Consider the following 22608-nt stretch of genomic DNA (forward strand, 5'->3'; position numbering starts at 1 on the left):
TCTTAGCGTATCTGGTCGGCAAAACAGCAAAAACGTCCTTCTTGCAAAGAAACGTTTCGAGCGGCGTCTTCTGTTTCTGTTTTATATAAAAAGCTAAGTCTAACTCGTTCATTGTAGCGGCCAAAGCCGTTTCAAACAGCTGGTGTTCATCCATAGCCATCTTGCAATGTTTACTAATGACTTTGACGTCACAGCGCTGTCGTCATCTGTTTAGCTCACCTCTGGCCCGCCTATATCAGATAACCCGATGTGATTGGTGCAGCTCAGATCGAGTGGCATATTTAATGAGTATCATTACTCCACACCAGAGTAACTCGCTGAGCAAATTCAACTTGTGCTCTCGCGGGAACTCTGGATTACCAGGGTTGGGGAGGAGTTGAATTGAGAATGTTTTCGCATGTGTTTTTAAATGCTTATGGGTTTTTTTGTAGTTGAAATAGATCATGATGAAGATGCTTGTATTGATGCTTGTAGAAAAAAGTGGAAATGTTCCTAATATCAATGTTAAACTTAGAATATCCAGTTTGTGATTGACTGAGGGTTGTCATTTGACTGTTTGAATGTAGGGGGAGGAGCCTGATCTATAAAGAGAGTCCAAATGTTTGATGAAGAGAACAAAGAGGGTGTTTGTTGGGCCTGTTGTCAACTTTTGATTTTCTTTGTTATGTATTAAGTGTTATCTTTATTGGTCCCTTTTTTTCTGTTGTAAATATTTTTGATTTTATTTTTGATCCTATGTTTAGATTCTAGTCAGAATTTGAGTCTGATACTGCTCCATTGGGCTGTGATTATGGGGCATGTTTCAACCAAACCAGGAAAGAAAATGCCTCTGCACTCATTTGGATAGACCTACAACCAATCAGAGCAACGTGATGTCCCAGATAGCATGTAACCATTGAAACATGTTGAGTCAGTGTTGATGCGTCAACCCTGATTACATTGAAATGACGTTAGAAAGTGATGTTGTTTTACCATCACTCTTGCACCCTCAGTTAATATTGAAATAATGTTCAGATTTCAACCACAAATCAATAGTGTTAATATTGCTTCAACATTAAAAAGTGATGTTGTTTCAACATAACTTTTGCACCCTCGGTTAATATTGAAATAATGTTCAGATTTAAATCACAAATCAATGGTGTTAATATTGCTTCAACATTACAAAGTGATGTTGTTTTTGCATCACTCTTGCACCCTCAGTTAATGCTGAAGCAATGTTGAGATTTCAACCAAAAATCAACGGTAATAGTATTGATTCAACATTACAAAGTGATTTTTTATCAACATCACTTTTGCACCCTCAGTTAATGTTGAAACTGTTGAACAAAAAATCAATAGTAATGCTACTGAATCAACATTACACTATGATTGATAGTACATCACCGATGCTGAATCAATACTGAAATTAACACAAATAATCAATGGTAATATTGAATCAACGTTACACTATGATGTTGAATCTACATCACTGCTGTTGAATCAACTCTGAAATTAACTAAAATAAATCAATGGTAATATTGTTGAATCAACGTTACACTATGATGTTGAATCTACATCACTGCTGTTGAATCAACACTAAAATTAACAGAAATAATCTTTGGTAATATGGTTTGATCAATGTTACAATGTGATGTTGATTCTGTTGAAACACAGAAAATACAACTGAAAAGGAATGTCAACCAATGTTGCCATCTGATGTACTAAGTTAATGTTGAAACAACATTAATATTTCAACTACACTTCAATGATGCGTCAACAAATTCCTGACCAGAAATTTGGCAAAAACCTTTTAAAATATAAATGACACATTTCCAGCAGTTGAGTTAATTTATTTTATTCAATCAATCAATGACAAAAATATATTAAAAGATCATTCTTTAAAAAAGAAAGGGGAAGAAATAGGACAAAAGCATTTCAACCTTTAAAAATAAAATTGGCTTCAGAAGTCTGATGTCATAACTACAGGTGGTCCAACGGTTCAGGTTTTTAAAAATCTGTCATACATCAGACTACTGCCTCTTTTCCTTTGGGTTCTCTGAAATCTGAAAAAGAAAGCATGATGTTACTCGAGAACAAGTCAATTCAGTTGCCACATTCAAGAATGTTAATATACTAAACACAATACGATTCACTTTTTAAAAAAAGTTGCTGAACACAAAATATTCTAACTATGATTAAAGTATTGTTAAATTCTGAATATTTCATTTATTTTTCTAAAATCTATTAATGCTTCAATATCAAAAGAAATCACTATGGCAGGGGTGTCCAATTTTATCTCCAGCCCTAATTAAACACACCTGAAGCAGCTAATCAAGCTAATCAAGGTCATTAGGATCAATGGAAACTTCCATGCAGGTGTTGGAGCTAAACTCATGACTTCATGAAGAGGAACAAACACTTATGAGCTATAACCATTAACTATATCTCAGTTCATTTTCTGTGAAACTACATAGCGTTCAAGTAACAAGTTTATCTTGTAAAATAAAAGAACTTAGGTTTTTTCAATGAAAATTTCTTTAAAGGGATGGTTCAGCCCGAAATGAAAATTCTGTCATCATTTACTCACCCTCAAGTTGTTCCAAACCTGTATGAGTTTCTTTCTTCTGTTGAACACAAAAGAAGATATTTTAAAGAATGTGGGTAACCAGAAAGTTGACGGTGGCCATTGATTTCCATAGTAGAAAATAAATACCATGGAAGTCAATGGCTACCATCAACTGTCTGGATGCCAACATTCTTCACTCTATCTTCTTTTGTGTGCAGCAGAAGAAAGAAATTCATACAGGTTTGGAACAACTTGAGGGTGAGTAAATGATGACAGAATTTTCATTTCGGGCTGAACTATCCCTTTAAAGTTGCAGATTCACCTTATGTAGACCTTAATCTCTTTAAATATAACAAAATAGCCATGTCAGTCACTTTCTTAACAAACACAAGATGTTTTTTGTTATTGTGTTTCAGTGGAATCAAGCTAAACTGATTGGAAATCAGTTACATTTCTCAAATTTAATACAGATTCAGGAATATGAATGATTACCTGATTAAGCAGTGATAAGGCACAGGATATCATTAAGTCCCAGGTCAGGTGATTATGCTGTCGACAACAACTCGGTGTATAATCAATTTCAGCATTATCTGGAGGGGGGTGCTTTTTTTATTTTATTGTCCATCTTCGTCAGCCTTCATTCCTACTAAAGGAGCAATGTGCTCTGCATGCAAACAATGATGGATGCAAGACATGGGCTATGTTTGCAGTGTAACTTTCTTGCTTATGTTCATGTCTCCTGCACTTCAAGAAATGTGTTAAATGACGTTAGAACTTTATTCAGGAAATTCGTAATAAACTTTACTAAAGCAATGTGCATTTTTTAAGTATGTAGATGCACCATTGTTTGAAACTGTGCTAGAGAAGTCATGTAAGTATGTCAGGTGCTTCAACAAACAAGACTTCTGTATTAGGATGCACCTATGTTTTCTCTCTAATGAGGAAGCGTTACACTACTGAGAAGTGCGCATGCAAAACCAAAATGGGCGTTTATCAATCAGTGGCCAATTTCAAACTACAATAAATGTTTTTCAACCATTTTTCAACAGACTTGCTAAACCACCCCACCCCTAAACCAAGCCCCCAATGGATTAGAGCAAATCAGGTAAAGCGGTTGAAAATGCCCATTGTGGTTTAAAAACGCCCCACTGATAGAGAAACACCCACTAGTGTTCTGCAGAGATACATGCCTGAATGATCTTGTGCTCATCAACTACAAATCACTGTTAGTTCAATGTCACTGTCTCCACCCATGTGTGCTGTTGGCTTTCATTAAAATTTCAATGCTGATCCAACACACTTTAAACACTGAAATGTCAATCTCAACCCAAATTATGGTTTGGATCAAAACTCAACATTGTATCAATGTTCCCATGCTATCTGTGCGATTTTATTTCAACACTTTACTTACTTTGAAAATTAATGTATGTTAGTAGATTTAGTAACAATAAATAAAATGCAAGTAAAAAGCATGCTAAAAACAGAAATACATTATATGCACCATTGTTTGAAACTCGGAGAGTTCATGCATGTCAAACACACAAGACTTCCGTATAGGATGCACCTTGTGTTTTCTCTCTAATAAGGAAGCATCAATTAACTACTGAGAAGCCCACATGCAAAACCAAAATGGGCGTATACCAATTAGTGCCAATTTTCAAACTACAATTGGTGTTTTTCAACCATTTTTCAAAAGACTTGCTAAAATCATGAGGGCCCACCCCTAAACCAAACCCCCAGTGTATTAGAACAAATGAGGTAACACCATTGAAAGTGCCCATCATGAACTGAAACGCCCCACTGATTGGGAAACACCCAGTAGTGTTTTGCACAGATACATGCCTGCAAGATATTGTGCTCATAAACTAAGACTCACTGTTAGTTCAATGTCACTGTCTTCACCCATGTGTGCTGTTCACTTTCATCAACATTTCAATGCTGATCCAACACACTTTAAACATTGAAATTTTGATGTCAACCAAAATGATTTGGATCAAAACTCAATATTGAATCAATGTTACCATGCTGTCTGGGGTATGTTGAGCAATGCATAGTTGTCAACAGAACTCAACTGCTCGATCAAGTTCTCTGTTTAGGATTAGAACTTGACAATACAGCAAACAAATCTTATCGCAAACCAAGCGCTCTTTGGTGACGTGGATGATTACGTTACTGTTGATCATCTGTCCAGCATCGTATAAAACCCGCCCTGACAATTTGATTGGTCCAAACAGTTCTGGTTCAGCATAATTGCTCTACAACGGATCAAGTCCAGACCGAACTTCCCGACCTCAAATGTTGTGGGCAGGGTTAAGTTCGGCTGGCATCCAGGCTAGGTGACCATGGTCCCTGTTACCTAATTTTTTTTTGGAGCATGCCTTAACAGAAATTAAAGCCAATTCAAGATACTTCAGAGTTTTTGCTTTTCTTCCTGCCTACCTAGCCACAGTCAAAACCTCCTTACAACAACTACAATTCGAATAACTCATATTTCTTTTAAGGTAAAGTCTTTTTATTTTATTTTTAAGAAACATGTTTACATTTGCCCTGAGTAAATTGCTTACTAGTCATGGTACATCACAACACAGCTAAAAGTATTCCTAATATCTTGGACATTTGAAAGTAGGCTATTCTACTTTTACCTGTTGAGAAATCTAAGAAGTATCTGTATGAGGTGTATAAGTGGATGGCCACTCGTAGCTTCGGCACTCGTCCAATTTATCCTCCCTTTAGCCTTTTTGCTCGCATTTTGGATAGAAACAGTGACTGGGTCTGGGTTCCATAGACTGTAAGTGAAAATTAGCCTTGGGAAGTGGATGCTTTTGCACGGGCTATGATGAATGATGAAGATTTTACACAAATAATTCCACGGATTGTAATAATAATTATAATAACTGTTCAGAAAGAATAAATCTCATATGTATTAAAGGTCCCATGACATGGATTATCTTAATATTTTCTAATGTTTCCTGGGGTGCCCTTATAATGTTTTAAGATGCCCTTAGTATGTTTTTAAGATAATTTTTTTTAATAATTTAGAAATAAAAGGCATTTTTCCTAGCCTGATTTTAGCCTCTGATTTGAACGCTCTCTTTGAAGGGGCGTGTCTGCTGTGAGACTTCAGTGTAAACGCCCACTGATGTGACTGGCTGACATGCTTGCATATTAAATAGCTAGCATTACATGTGGAACTCTCTCGAATACTTTTACTATTACAGCTATTATACATTTTTACTATTATAGCTATCAAGATTAACGAATCGTGAGGAGTTTTTTTAAGTATTTAGATCTATTCCCATCACATAAAAGGTTGCAGTGATGAGCATTGAGCAGATGACAGTCTGTTGATCGCGCGAATGAAGATCATCTTATTGCAACGCAGTTTCTGCACTCTCACTAATGATTTCACCAATGCAAACATGAGGTAAGTACAGTAAGAGCTTCGTTGTGCAGCGTAACAGCGTCATTGATTTCATAACAAGTTTTGGCAAGTGTCCAGATAAACTCGCGCTGTGTGATTGACAGCTTGGGGATTGGAAAGGGATTGTTCTTTGATCACTTTCTGTATATATTTTTTATTTACAGTTTAAAAAAGATTATTTTCATCCTACCAAGAGAAACGATGTGAAGTTGATATTTTAGTCACTGGCTTGATTTACTGATGCATAAACAGTATTGAACTATTTTGAGAGAAAGATTATCTGTCTGAACTTGAACAATTACACATCAGACATTCACATAACCCACTGGTTCTTCAGAGGCTCAGATGAAGGAACTAAAAAAATACTTTTGTGTTCATTTGTACATCAAAACACTGAGCAACTGTCACGCTTCGCTCGTTTGCAAGCCATGATGTCTCTTGAGGAAAAACCAATATCATGCTCGCGTAGCTCATTCTCTCGTGGGCGGGCCAAATTCTCTTTGCAGGCAAAGCAGAGAAAGGGGAGGTAACCTTTCCCCTTATGACGATAGGGGATGATTCCAGATTCGCCCGTCTGAGCTTTCATTTTCTCAAAAATACCCAGGGCTTGGTTTACACCTATCAAAATGTCTAGCCACTGGGGGACCATAGGCAGGCTATGGAAACTCATATTAAAGGTGGGGTATGTGATTCTCTTTTTTGTCCATTTTTTCAAAATCACTTGAAATCCTATTCCTAACCCACTTACAGCCACTGAGTTAGAAGCACTGAAATGAAAATGAAGCAATTTAATCATCTGTGGAACGGGCAGGACTTGAAAAACTCCAGCCAATCATTTCCAAGACACCTAGAATCATTGGACAGTAAGTTCATCAATCAAACGGTCGTACCATACCCCCCTCCCTCCACATGAATGGGTGGAGTCAGGGCCAGCTTTGGAGGAAAGAAGGACCATTTGAGTTGTGTATTTTCAAAATCTGCCGGCCATTTTGCAAATCCCATACCCTACCTTTAATGTTAAAAAACCTCATAAAGTAAAATTTTCATGTCATGGGACCTTTAAAGAAAACGTCAAAGATTAAGCTATACATTTGTTGAGATTCGATGTGCGCCCTCGTGCTCTGCTGTACTCATCATCTTGACTTCTGGTGTGCCTGCGGTGCCAATGAGTGATTCGAATTTTAGTTGCTATAGCGAGTTACGAATTCTGACAGCTTATCTACAATCTAACCAATCGCCATCTGTTGGTTGAGAGATGAGGCGAATTAAGCAGAGTATTTTGAGATTTTGAAGCTGTTCGGAGGATTGCTGAGAGGAGAAAGAGATCGGAGAAAGAGATCAGAGGATATTTTCATCACAGAGTTTTACTTTTGAAAGAGTTCATATTTTATTTGAAAATATCCAAAACTTTTGATTGTTCTTTTCTAATTTTAAAAGGAGTTTTGAGTTTTATGTAATTTTCTTATTTATTTTATACTTTTTTTGGAGGAGTATTTCTGTATTCTCACTTTTTTTTCTTTTTTAATTGTTTTTATTGCAGGTTGGAGGAGGATATCATGGCTCACACTGGTGACAGATGAGGTGATTATTATTATTATTATTATTATTATTATTATTATTGGTATGATGTTGTACTTTACAATGATAGACTAATTTAATGTTGAATAAACTTGTGTGAGAGAACCCATTTGATCCCTAAATGTTCCCAGTGACCACATGTATTCAATTCCTTGCATATGAAATAAACTTTTCTATTTGAGTAACTAGTAACAATTTTTAACTGACCACTGGCATTGATTATTGATTATAATTCAAACTACTAACTATGTGATGTCTGAAATATTCCAGCCTCAGGCCGCTCCAGATGCAGCAGAGCTGCTTCCACTCAGACGGCTGGTCAGGAGAGACTCGGCTCTGATGATCGCGATCAGGATCCGCTGCCAGACCCGAAGCAGGCACTGAGCCAGGAGCTTCCTGGATATTTAGCACCTCTTTCTTCTGTGTCCAAACTGCTGGTCAAATGTGGCTACAGCTTGATTATTAAATTGTTTAAGGTTTATTGCTATTTTCCATGACAGAGTTCAGGATAAATATTTTCAGTTGCCAGATTGCTAAGTTTAAAATGATTATTAAACAGCAAACACAAACTATGCAAAAGCGGCAGCCCTTCCGTTGCACTCAGTGTCCGAATTCACTCGTTTTCATTCAAGTGGACTATATTAGTGGAGTAATATAGGGAATAGCAGTCACGGCTCGTCTGTATGGGCTGGTGGGGCAGAGCAAAGGGGCATTGCCCCCTCAGATCTGATTTGTGTCCCCTCAGGTTCAATTTGTCTACTCTCCACCCCTGAAAGGCGATCGACCTGTAGGATTGAGTGCGAACCAAAACACAAATGAATCTTCAGGGTGATTTGTTCAAACATAATTCCACATAGAACTCAACATTCCAGACCCCAAATCACCAATCCAGAACCATAAAAGAAGGCTCCAGCCAGTCTACCTAAGAACTTTTACGGCCATGCTAAAGGAAGAACGCTGTCAGCGTTTGACAGTTTGGAAAGACTGATTGGTTCAGAGATGGCACAGCTTGATGCTCGATCAAGATAACAGCAGAAGCTGCTCGAGCCCATGACAGATATACTAAACAGACCCCCTTTTTCTGAAGGACCTCTGAATGACCCAGGGTGTAAAATCTCTTCAAACCACAAGAACTGAGATTTTACCTATAACAATACATAAAATCATCCCAGAACAATTCTCGATGGATTTATAATCAAACATCATGCAACTACATAATTCTATGTTTTTTCTACAATATAATGTATGTGTCTAATATGCTTAGATCCCATATAAGTCATTTAATGGTAACTGTTAGATGTTTGAATGAAAGTGTGTTGTGTTTCATATCAGTATGATCGTATGCTCTTGATTCAAAAGATGGCTTAATTGAAATCTGTGTAAAATGTTTTGTATTCTTATAATAGTAATAATGTCTAAACTGTGGCCTCTTTCCTCTCTGCTAGAGCTTAGAGAGTAAGGAGAGCACAGATAAGCATGATTTACGATAAGAACTGAAAAGAACACCACCTCCTAAATTAAGCCAGTGTTTAATTGGTCAGAACTCATCCAGTAGGCTGGACAAACTTTTGAGTTTAAAATCTTAGACCTGAACAAAGGAAGAGTTCTCAACAAGGTTAGAAAAGTGTGTGAAGGGAGAAGACAACCAGACAGACTAGCAACTATGTAGACGCGCAGAAACAAAAGAACCCAAATCAAGAACATGGGTTAACAGTTTCATTCAAGTCATCTAACTACTCTCGTCTCAATTTCCTTTCTTTTCTTAGTTTCCTTTCTTTTCCGTTTTGAGTCTCGGTTCTAAGTTAAGTTTTGCGGCAAGATTTCGGTCCACGTTTCTTCTGCAAAGCCAGCTTCAACAAAGACTTTCATTCATCCACCAGCACACCACGTGACTGGCCGCCCCAGACATCAGGCACGAGGAGACCAGCCAACGAACGAACTCGGGAAACCCCTTTTACACCGACCAAAAAGGGAACCCCAAAAGGGAACGCATATGCAAGTAGCCTCCAGACTCTTAAGCTGAACTGGTGTATTGATATGAATTTAATAACCTGTCTAAGAAACGATAGAAGGGTTAAATTAATGATTGATGGTTCGTTCCAGGTCATGTCTTATAAGTGCATATAGAAACTTGGGATTTCATCATCTCACTCTTAAAACTCATTCTTTCCTCACTCTCTTTCTTGCTGCAACTCATATGAATGTGTGTGTGTGTGTTTGTGTTAGATATTAGTTTTATGTGTTAGAATAATCAATAAAGTCTTGTTTTTATTTTAAAGAGAAGTGTTACTTTTCACTATAGTTCGGATATTTATATCCGTTGCAGAGTTGATAGTTACAGCCAGTTCAAATGAACCGCGAACGAGTCATTTGCTCGGTTGTAATAAGTGATTCTTTTGAATTCCCTATAAATTAATTAATAATTCCTTTGAGCTAAATTGACGAATCACTACAAATACAAATACATTACAACCCATTTCTGTCGGATCCCTCCGATGAACGTCTCCATTCCCTCTTTCAGGGAACGTGGGTTACCATACGTAACCGCAGACATCCCAAGTCTCCCGGAAGTTCCGGGAGTCTCCCGCATGTTGATAGCGGCTCCCTGATGCACGCAAATTAGTTAAAATCTCCCGGAATCTAGAGCGAGCGAGCAAGAGCGCGCATATGTAGCGCGCGCACGGCAGAGAGAGGGAGCGAGAGACCTTGCGTGTGTGTGCTAGTGTGCGTGTGTGCCTCACGAAGTGCATGTAAGGACTTAACCAATCAATTGTCAGTGTGGGCGGGCTTTTATCTATACTCCCGAACGTCTCCAGTTACTTTCATAACCTCGGTTCCCTGAAAGGCAGGGAACGAGACATTACGGATGTCGTATATGGGAACTTCCTCCCCTCCTTCACTTCTGCTGAAATCTTATGGGCTAACGCCAGCTGAAACAGCTGGCCAATTGACGCAAAATATGCAAATACTGACAAGCCCATCTGGCAGTATAAATTGCATGAACGTACCAATTGCATCAGAATCACAACAAAAAACACTTGAATCTGAGCCAGCGAACATGGCGGCGAGCATAATGTCTCGTCCCCTGCCTTTCAGGGAACCGAGGTTAAGAAAAAAACCAGAGACGTTCCCTATCAAGGCGGAACTTCGACATTACGGATGTCGTATATGGGAACTGTATAGAATCCCGCCGTGGAAGCATTGAACATACCACTTGAGACTGACAGAACCCACAACCAATAGCCGCCCTACTGGGAATGCGATCATCTGATAGGGCGAAGCTGGCCAATAGCAAGCTCCTAACCCTGATAGGCTGAAACTGGCCAATAGCAAGCTCACCTAGACCCTGCTAGAATTTGCATATCCGCCTCTTTTTCCCGGGACCCTGCCACTGCCCGATCTGACCCACGCGAGCATCCGGTTCAGCGCGGGGTGCCGCTGGCTGGGGGTTGAGGGCGACACGAGGCCGACGACGAACGGGAGCGATGCTGAGGTGGTGCTGCCCGGCGCGGGATGACGTGGCTCATAGCCCTCGCGCGCTTTTGGGTCTCTGAATAGCGCTCTGTCACCTTCTCTACGGCGTCCCCGAAAAGGCCGGCCGGGGTGATCGGTGCGTTCAGCAGCATCTTCCGGTCTGCTTCTTTTACATCGGAGAGGGTGAGCCACAGGTGTCTGTGGAGGACCACGAGGAAGCCCATAGAGCGGCCGACTGCCTGAGTGGAGCGTTTGGTCACCATCAGGGCGAGGTCTGTCGCCGAGCGGAGGTCTCGGATGACGCCAGCGTCGACTGAGGCGGTGCCATCCAGAGACTTCAGCAGTTTAGCCTGCAGGACTTGGAGGATGGCCATCGCGTGGAGGGCGGACACCGCTTCCCCTGCTGCTCCGTAGGCCTTGTCTGCCTGATTGGCCGTGAACCTGCAGGGTTTGGACGGCAGGCGGCGGTCCGAGCCCAGAGCAGGCGTCGACGGGCAGAGATGGGCGGTGACGGTCTCCTCCACGGGGGACATGCGTAAATATCCATGTGCCTCCGCGTCGTCAACGTGGGCGAACATGGCCTGGGTAGAGGCGAGGGTGCGCGCCAACTGGGGTGCAGCCCACGACTTTATCACATGGTCGCGCATGTCCGGGAAGAAGGGGGTTCCCCTCTTCGATGCGGCCTGGCGGCGGCTCGAGTTGAGGAACCACGTATCAAGCTTGCTTTTAGTAGGCTCATCCGGAGCGCTCCAGGAGAGGTCCAGCTCGGACACGGCCTTACTGAGGATCCTGAAGAGCTCCTCCTGGAGGTCTGCAGGGCTCTCCTCTGGCTGGGCGGATTCGGATCCCCAGTCTTTCTCCGAAGCCGACAGGGACATCGAATCGTCTTCCATGCCCGCTCCAAAGGAGATGAAATCTGCGACTTCGCGAGGGGGGTGGAAGGTAGCACCCGGGAAGCTTACCGCGTCCCGTTCTCTGTCCCCGGGGGTGGCGGGACCCACCAGCGGCTCGCTGGCGGCGGTGGGCCCAATCCCCGCTGCTGCACGAGCCACGTCTCATCTGGCCTTGAGTGCTCGCACGGGCAAATCTGCGCAGCGATTGCACGTGAGATCGTCCGAGAGAGCTGACTCGACGTGAGCCAGGCCCATGCAGGAGATGCAAGTGTGTGTCGGGCTGCACGATGGGGCCAGAGCACAAATTGCAGATGGTCGCCATCAGATGCTGAAGACAGTAATCGTATCTTCGGTGCACCTTCAACGACGGCAAGGTTGATTTTCTTAGTCGATTTACTCAGTATAGCAACACACTTGATTTGAGCGTGAAGAGAGAGATTCTGATGCAATTGGCACGTTCATGCAATTTATACTGCCAGACGGGCTTGTCAGTATTTGCATATTTTGCGTTAATTGGCCAGCTGTTTAACTGGCGTTAGCCCAGTGGTGTAGTCTACGTGATACGCAGGTATACGCCGTATACCCACTAGAAAAGGCCAAGGATTTCCGTATACCCACTTAAAAAATCGTGAGGATGCGTAACAACTTCGTTTTGTGTCAGAACTATCACTTTCATTCATAAATTCACCCCGTCTGTGTTTGCGAAGCGACACCGAATCGCGGAATCCAGTCACAAATGGAGCTTGCTAAGCAGAACATCACCGAATTTGGCTATTTTTGAATGAATAAATCAAAAGACTGCAATTGTTCTACGCGTCTCTGGGAATGAATGAACGCTCAATGTGTGCTCCACTACACACACACACACACACACACACACACACACACACACACACACACACACACACACACACACACACACACACACACACACACACTGAAGCACGCGTGATCACGCTCGTGGTGTTTTCAGCGTTTCACTGTATTGAGACATGAGCTACTACATGTGCACTTCATCGCAGAGCTGCTATGAGAGTCACTTCACGAGAATTTCACCATTTCATTTGATAAAAGTCATTCATTCGTTTCATATACAAACACATAGAAACTGTAATGTCTTTACGACAACCTGTCAAAATAAAAGTTCGGTATAACTTGAAGAAATTATAACAGAAATATATTACTATTGCACAGTAGAGTATACTTCAAGTAGGCCTAATAATAATAATAATAGTTTATTAAAACACACAGAAACTCAAATTTCTACAACCCACCAAAATAAAAGTTCGGTCTAACTCAAAGAAATTAAAAAGAAGTAAAAATGAATTTTAAAATAATAATAATAATAATAATAATAAAATATATTAAAACGTTATTTGAAGGGAATATCACACAAGTTTTCATACATGTTTTAATTTAAAGAGTAGCCTAAACTTGCCAAAACAATAACACCATTTTTTTTTCAAAAACACCATTTCTAAAAGTAAATTTGTATTTGTGCCTATAATGTTTCATTTTTTTTTTTTTTTTGTCAACTGATAAAACCTGTGCTTCAGGGACCATATTCATATAACATCTAAGGCTAAATGTAGCTCTTAACTGGCTGAGTTAGATGGTGATTAACACTAAACAGTAGAAAATCAGTCCAGTCTCCCCAGCTGTAAATGGCTGTTAAAGTCTTGTGTTGCTTATAATAAATTGACATGTTGATAACACCTAATATTTCATAATGCTCTCAATTACATGTCGATGCATGCATTAGCGAGTGTGGTGGTGCTTATGGGGTGACGGTCTGGGATGGGTGAGTATGAGGCAGGGGGGGGGGTATATTACAGTATACTCACTACAAAAAAATAGACTACACCACTGCGTTAGCCCATAAGATTTCAGCAGAAGTGAAGGAGGAAAGGAAGTTCCCATATACGACATCCGTAATGTCGAAGTTCCGCCTTGATAGGGAACCGAATTAATCAGAACCGAACCCGTAAATCGAGTTACACCACCCACTTCTTCTAGTTTTACTGAGATTGCTTATCTTGTGCGAATTGGCCATTAATATTATAGACATCGTGTGGTAAAATTACATTACTACATCTATAGGGTGACCATATTTTAGTTTTCAGAAAAGAGGACGGGGGCGTGGTTGATGGGTGGGGGCGTGGTTAAGGGGGTGAATGCATCAAAAAATACCTGACAAATGCATTCACAACCTTTCAACTATGTTATTGTACTTTAATACATAAAGTAATACATCCTTTCCATTCAACGTTTGACACGCAACAATAGAATAATATAGGCTATAAAAAATATTTTAGCTTTCAACACCTTTTACATGACACTGTTTCTTTTCATGGCCTTAGGTTCAAATAAAATAAAAAATCTTCTACACTATATCAGAAAAAAATAATTTCAATCTTCCTGATGTTCTCTTGTATACTTTATGTGGGCTTCTAGGTCACTAGCACCTTTATTTGACACTGACATGTACGTGCCAACTTTGCAGGTGCATTCTGCTTTACACGGATCCCGACCAAGCGTGCCGCACAAGCCCTGAAAAGTGAAGCCAAAACGTCTCGATCGCCCCCCGGTGACTGGTCCTAGTATAGGTCATAAGCCCCGCCTCCCCGTGTTATTCAACGGGACGTGAGACCAACTAAACAATTAAATTACACTTCAAATATCTTTTTTCCAAAGGTGGTTTCTTTAATTTGCTATGCTCGTTTTTATCACGCTGATGTAAGTTCAAGTGTCTGTTTCAAAAATAAGTTGGTTTTTAGTTAGTTACGTGATGCGGTGGTGTAACGTCATGATGGACAGCTGTGATTGACAGGTTCTCTGAGCGAAGTAGTCACTGAAGCACCAACGGACATTTTTTTTGGGATCTTCGGAGGACTGAGGAGATTGTATTTACTTTATTTTAACAAGCCTCTTGTCGTACTGCAATCAATTTTCAAAAAAGTGTGCAGAATGCACTCTCTCTGAGTGCATTCTGCAAGAGTGAGGGCGGAGCGTTGATTTCACGGCTTTACTTCCTGCTCACTACTGTGCAGGTCTGGGCCCGAGATCGCTACTGCGCAGACTCAAGTTACAATATGTCAGCGCCATATCGGGACACTGGCGGCTTCAGTTCTCATCAATGGAAGAGAGCGAAGGGGCGTCGTCCATCTTTTTTTACAGTCTATGATCCCGACTGAAACGAAAACACGGAAATTTTCTCTGTAAATCATCTGTGAATTTACATTTGGGCTTCTTTTTTTTACGCTGTTAGCTACTTACATCTTATCTCGCACTTGACTGTATGGTGCACTCCGCCTCCCGGCATTTTGTCTGCTCTGCCCCCTGTGTTTTTGCACGTCGTAGAGCCGCCCACAAGGCAGCCTCTCGGGAATTACGTCACGCAACAAAGTACCGTATTGTGTGCAAAGGCAAGCGCCAGTCAATTTAAAATACACGCTTATTGGTCCCATGAAAAACAGTTTATAAAACCCCCGGACACCTCGGACAGTACGTCAAAAGTGGACATGTCCGGGCAAAAGAGGAAGTTTGGTTACCCTAATCTACTCATCCGTCTGAATAGGGCTTTATAAATATATTTTATAACTAATTCAAATGTAACCATAACCACCATCTGTAATGTAGTCCACTGAAGGCAAGTTTGTAGAGAACCCAAGTGCAGTTTATTTACAAAATGTGATCAAACATAAAAGGTATGGCATGGCATGGCAACATAAACGTGGACATGACACTTACCTACATTAGTAACAGGAAACAATACTTGACAAAGACACATGGCAAACATGAGGGCTGAATGAATACACACAAGTCTAATGACTAGACAAGGTACAGAACATGAATGACATGAAACATGACTTACATGAAACAAAAACAAAACCAGACATGACACCATCATCGTTTTACACCATCATGCTGATAATGATTCTTTAGTCATTCGTCAATCCTGTAGCCTGAAAAACTGTTGTGAAACCACCCTTACATTATATGAAAAAGTATGATGTATATTTTAGAGTCATTACAATAAGCATTTTTATTTCCTTAAGGATAGTAAATACACATTTACAATCAAAATTATTTTAATTTAATAACATTGTATTTTTATTGTATTTATAATTGCTATTTATGTATTATTTTAGCATATTATTTTTAATGTAACTTCAAATCTCTTTCAAAATACAAGTGTACATTTCAGTAAAAATCAGTAAATAAAGTTAGAAGATCATTAAAACACCAGAATAAAAAGTAGGCTTTTTATATGTGTCCAACATACCTAACACCATATATGTCAAACACACATGGGTTTCTTATATGTTTGTGAATAATCTTATAGAAAGAATCAGATAAAGAAAGAAGCCAGTGGAAATAAGAATATTTTTGGAAAACACGCCAACATTACTACATATCCATATACTACTCTAAAGCATGATTAGTCCTCAGGTCTCTCTCGGGTTTCATCAGACAAGACTGAATAAGATACTGAGAAGGCAAATTGCTGCTGTAAGTCATAACAAGAAAAGAGAGAGTTATTTGAACTGTATGCATTGAGAAAAGAACATAAATGTTATTGTTGAATTAATTGTGATTTAACACATCATTGTAGAACTTTTGAGAAATATATTTACCATGACTCAGTAGGCTGGTGAGTGAGATGCTGGCATTTGATTTAGCTGTAGTGCCAGCTGTAGTGCCAGCTGTAGTGCCAGCTGTGGTACTTACAGCATTAGTAGAATTGACATTAGCTAGATTAACCAGAACAGGGGACTCAAGTACACTTGTTGGTGCTCCCGGCTCAGTTCCTTCAAAACAAATGGCAAAATGGCAGTATAATCAGCTCAGAGTTTATGCATGTACAGTTGGGATCAAAAGTCTGAGGCCACAATTAAGAATTTAGCATTTTTTCATATGTATTATACATTTTTCCACACTACATTTTATATTATATAAAAACAATTTAAGTGAAAGTAGAATAGAAACATACAGTATTTCATAATTATTAGCATTTGGTATGTCCACCTTTTGCTTTAATGACAGCAGCACTTATGCTGACATAGATTCCTTAAGCAAAACTTAATGATCCATGCAAAAAAACAACAACAAAAAAAACAAAAAAAAACATGGATGTGGGGTTCATAAGGTATGTTACAGTGCTATGCATAGGTTTAGACACCCATGCTAAAGTTGACTAAAAAGAGGAATAAAATTCATCTTTTGGAAATTGAACTTAATGCCTTAATTAAAAAAAATTAGGTAAAATCCAACCTTTAAGGACACCAATTTTCTTTGTGAATGAATAATGTATCGTAAATAAATAAATGTTCTTCCTTAAAATACAGGGTGCATAAGTCTGGACACCCCTATGTTAAATTCCCATAGAGGTAGGCAGATTTTTATTTTTAAAGGCCAGTTCTGTCAGGTCCATTAAGTCAAGAACACAGACAATAAAAATAATTAAAGAATTTATATTGAATAGATTGCAAACAGGTTGATGTTCCTGAATTGAATTTGGCGGTATGGCTCTGTTCAGGGAGTCCTCTGACCTTTCATGAGCACCATGAAATAGCAGAGAGTCAGAGGACAGCAGCAGCAGCATTAGGGAACGCTCACACAGTTTAGGACTGTGAGAGCTAAAATATCCCCCCAAACAAAACCACACCTGGCAATCCTCTGAGATACAGAGGATGATTTTATTTTAACAATTTATATGCTTAGTAATCTACAAATATACACGGATAATTTGCAATATGTTATAATCAGATGAGTCCTGACCACCCATGAGTTAGCAGACTCAGGGGACAGCAGCAGCAGTATGTTCTGATCAGATGAGTCCCCTGACCATCATGAATTAGCAGAGTCAGGGGACAGCACAGTATGAGGAGATAGCAGCCGCATATAGGGACAGCATTATCAGCATGAGGGGATGCAGCAGCAGCATAAGGGCTCTCACATTATTTTGACTAGATGAGCTATTCCCCCCAAAACAGAAATTGAGTGTCTCGAACGGTGTCGTCTGAGCCACCCTAATTTAGCAATTATATTATGGTAAAAATTATTAATTAATTACTGAAATGACTATTCAAGACCACAATAGCTAAAACATGCTGTTACCTAGAATTGTCTGTCTTTGAACTGTTTTGACAGTCTACAGTGTAAGCGCTATGAAGAGATGACTAAGCCACCTTCTGAGAAACAAGCTAGATGAAGGAATTAAACAGCTTTTTACCAGCGTACAGATCAGCAGAAGCGAGCAGCAAGTATGTATGAGCAACTGAATGTGCTTTAAATAGGGCGCCTTGTTTGAGCTTTGGCCATTGAGCAGCGAGGGGAGTTAACGAGCTAATGCAGCTCAGCTGGAGCAGATCAGCTGACGGGACAGTGTTGTTAGCAAACAGCATTAGCAGCGTCTTGACTACCTGGCCTGCCAGAACTGACGCTGACGCTCAATTTACTTCATGGATCCAGGATACTATGCATCCTGATAAAGTTCCCTTGGCCTTTGGAATTAAAATAGCACCACATCATCACATAGCATTCACCATACCTAGAGATTGGCATGGTTTTATTTCAGTTAGCCTAATAGCTGGTTTGATTTGCATTGAGAGATGATCTTATGGAAAGTACTGCCTGCCTCTATGGGAATTTAACATAGGGGTGTCCAGACTTATGCACCCTGTATTTTAAGGAAGAACATTTATTTATTTACGATACATTATTCATTCACAAAGAAAATTGGTGTCCTTAAAGGTTGGATTTTTCCTAATTTTTTTAATTAAGGCATTAAGTTCAATTTCCAAAAGATGATTTTTTATTCCTCTTTTTAGTCAACTTTAGCATGGGTGTCTAAACTTATGCATAGCACTGTAAATTTGTTTATTTGATTCGTGTCCTAGAGCTAAATCTGCGATATTTGAGCAATTTGTAATGGATTGTATTACAAAAATAAGGAAATGTTATTTCTACATTTTTTTAAAACAAAGCTTACATTGACCAAAGTTATACAAAAAGGACATAAAAACCCATTAATGTTAAGTGTCACCCCCCTTTTTTGAGTAGACATGAAAATGCACATTTTGAACTTAAATGGTTGTAATTAAAGAATGCTAGAAAATGCTAGAAAAAAGTTATAGAAGTTTAAGTTTATGGAAATGTACAATGTAAAAAAAAAAAATTCATATTTTATATAAAATATATATTTTTTAAAACCTGGGCGACTCTAAAACTGCAAAAAAATCAAAGTCAAAAATCTGAACAAGTTGTGTTTCAAAATTTAGGTTGATATCTCAAAAAATGAGCTTTCAGTAAGATTTTGTTTGGCGTAGTACCAAACTTTTTCACTAGATGACAACCAGACTCCTAGTACGCTGGTCTATGGGTCTATGTTGTCAAGATTAGTTTAGGTTTAGTATAGGATATTACTGTTTTAAATATGTAATGGCTTTGGTCCCACCGGTGGGCCAGTGACACTTCAGAATCAGAATCAGAAAGAGCTTTACTGCCAAGTGTGCTTGCACCCACAAGGAATTTTTCTTGGTACTGAAGCTTCCAGTGCACATATACAAATACAAATACAACAAGAAACATAGTAATACAAATTCTAAGAATTAAATATATAAAAAATAAATAAAAATAGTATAAAAGTAAAAAAGTAGGGTCACAGTTGGGTTTAGTCCGAATAAACATTTACAGATTATGAACATATTTACAGTATTTTGAGTAGTATGAATAATATAAATATAAATATAAATATCACCTGAGTTAGAGAATATTACACTAGACAGTGGGAGTCTAGCGCATGTTACAGATTATGAACATATTTACAGTATTTTGAGTAGTATGAATAATATAAATATAAATATCACCTGAGTTAGAGAATATTGCACTAGACAGTGGGAGTATTGCACTTACAGGCATATGCCTTGGGGGGCATGTTAAGTGTTCAGAAGGGAAATGGCCTGTGGAAAGAAACTGTTCCTGTGCCTGGATGTTCTTGTGGCCAGTGATCTGTGTCGCCGTCCTGACGGTAACAGTTCAAACAGGGGGTGTCCAGGGTGAGTGGAGTCTGTGATGATTTGACCTGCTCTCTTCCTCACTCTGGAAGAGTACAGGTCCTGGAGGGTTGGCAGGGGGGCACCAATAATCCTCTCTGCAGTCCGGACTGTCCGTTGTAGTCTCCTGATGTCCGATTTGGTAGCTGAACCAAACCAGACAGTGATGGAAGTGCTTAAAACAGACTCAATGACGGCTGAGTAGAACTGGATCAGTAGCTCCTGTGGCAGATTGAACTTCTTCAGCTGGCGAAGGAAGTACAGTCTCTGCTGGGCCTTTTTCACAATGGAGTCAATGTGATTTGCCCACTTCAGGTCCTGAGAGATGGTAGAGCCCAGGAACCTGAATGACTCCACTGCTTCCACAGTGCTGTTCATGATGGTGAGAGGGGGGAGTGCTGAGGATTTTCTCCTGAAGTCCACGATCATCTCCACTGTTTTGAGTGTGTTCAGCTCAAGGTTGTTATAGCTGCACCAGACAGCCAGCTGTTCAACCCCCAGTCTGTAAGCAGACTCGTCACCATTTTGAATGAGACCGATGACAGTGGTGTCGTCTGCAAATTTCAGGAGCTTGACAGAGGGGACTTTAGAAGTGCAGTCATTAGTGTACAGGGAGAAGAGCAGTGGAGAGAGAACGCACCCTTGGGGGGCACCAGTGCTGATGGTGAGGGTCCTGGATGTGAGTTTCCCCAGTCTCACTAGCTGCTGCCGGTCCATCAGGAAGCTGGAGATCCACTGACAGATTGAGGATGGCATGGAGAGCTGAGTCAGTTTGGCTGTGAGAAGATCAGGGATGATGGTATTGAAGGCCGAACTGAAGTCCACAAATAAGATCCGTGCATAAGTCCCAGGTCTGTCAAGATGTTGCAGGATATAGTGCAGTCCCATGTTGACTGCATCATCCACAGACCTGTTTGCTCTGTAAGCAAACTGAAAGGGATCCAGCAGGGGTCCAGTGATGTCCTTCAGATAGGTCAACACCAGTCTTTCAAACGACTTCATGACCACAGACGTGAGAGCGACAGGTCTGTAGTCATTAAGTCCAGTGATTTTAGTTTTTTTGGGAACCAGAATGATAGTGGAGCGTTTGAAGCAGCAGGGAACTTCACACTGCTCCAATGATCTGTTGAAGATCTGCATGAAGACTGGGGCCAGTTGGTCAGCGCAGGTTTTTAGACAAGCAGATGAGATGCCGTCTGGGCCTGAAACTTTCCTAGTCTTCTGTTTTTTGAACACTCGGCTCACGTCCTCCACACAGACCTTAAGCTCAGGTTGGATGGCAGAAGGGGGGAGGAGAGGGGTTGCAGGAGGTGATGGTGGATGTGTGAAGTGCACATCAGAGTGGGTGTGAGTCTGGGCTTCTCAAACCTGCAATAGAATGCATTGAGAGTGTCAGCCAGTTGTTGATTCTCCACAGATGGGGGGGATGGTGATTTGCAGTTGGTGATGTTCCTCAGGCCTCTCCAGACTGATGCCGGGTCATTGGCTGAAAACTGTTTTTTCAGCTTTTCAGAGTAGCTTCTTTTAGCAACTCTGATCTCCTTTGTCAGTTTGTTTCTGGCCTGGTTATACAAGATTTTATCCCCACTTCTGTAAGCATCCTCTTTGGCATGACGAAGCTGTTTGAGTTTCCCAGTAAACCATGGTTTATCATTAGTGAATGATAAGAATGTCCTGGTAGGAATGCATGTATCCTCACAGAAACTGATATATGATGTTACAGTATCTGTGAGCTCATCCAGATCGGTGGCTGCAGCTTCAAAAACAGTCTGACGGACAAGATGGCAGCAGGAGCAGTAGGCGTTGTCTCAGCTCTCTTAGTTTACAACTTGCTTTTTAACTTTTTAAGTCCTATTCATTTTAATTTTAGTTCTTTTGTTGATCATTCTAATAACCATTCATTATTTAACAGATATGAGAAAATATTTGTTAATAAAGCGGACTGGTTAATTAAACAACCATATAGTGCTTTGGGAAATTTCGGACATGGGAAGCACATTTTAGCGGTAACCTTTATTTATCCATCTTTATACACCCGAGTGAAGAAACATTTAAAGTCAGAATCTCGACGTCATCAAAGTGAAGCTTTAGGCCTAATCATCATGATTTGTTTACTATTATCGGGAGATATTCATCCCTGTCCCGGTCCACACCACGCCAAACCAGTGAATTTATTGGATTTTACGTTGGACTCGGGTGTCTCTCAGGTACGCACTCTGGGTCGCGGGACGTTGCTGTCTGGTTATGTACAACAAACTAACCTCCCTTGCTCTGGTTCGCCGGGTTCTGGTGGCGGCGTCTTGCCCGCGTGGAGTGCCGTGACGAGCGGGGAGGTGGTGGAGGCCCAGCGGCTGGGCACTACCATCATGGACCGGCGTCACACTGGCCCAGTGGATTCCATGTCGGATCCAGCTATCCTTCAGGTACGCACTTTTGGTGGCAGTATGTCACTGTCTGGCTATGCTCAACACACTAACCTCCCTCGCTCTATCTTGCTGGATGCTGGTGGCGGTGTTGGTGCGGGGAGCTTCGCGGCAGAGGAGGCTGAGTTGCCGGGTGTTACCACGGCCGCAGTTGGCGTTCCGCGGCATGTCCATGTGGGAATGCTGGCGTCTGAGGCAGGCCTGGGTTCCCGTGCGG

Source organism: Abramis brama, assembly GCF_963993115.1.
Source record: "Abramis brama genome assembly, chromosome: 17".
NCBI classification, from domain to species: Eukaryota; Metazoa; Chordata; class Actinopteri; order Cypriniformes; family Leuciscidae; genus Abramis; species Abramis brama.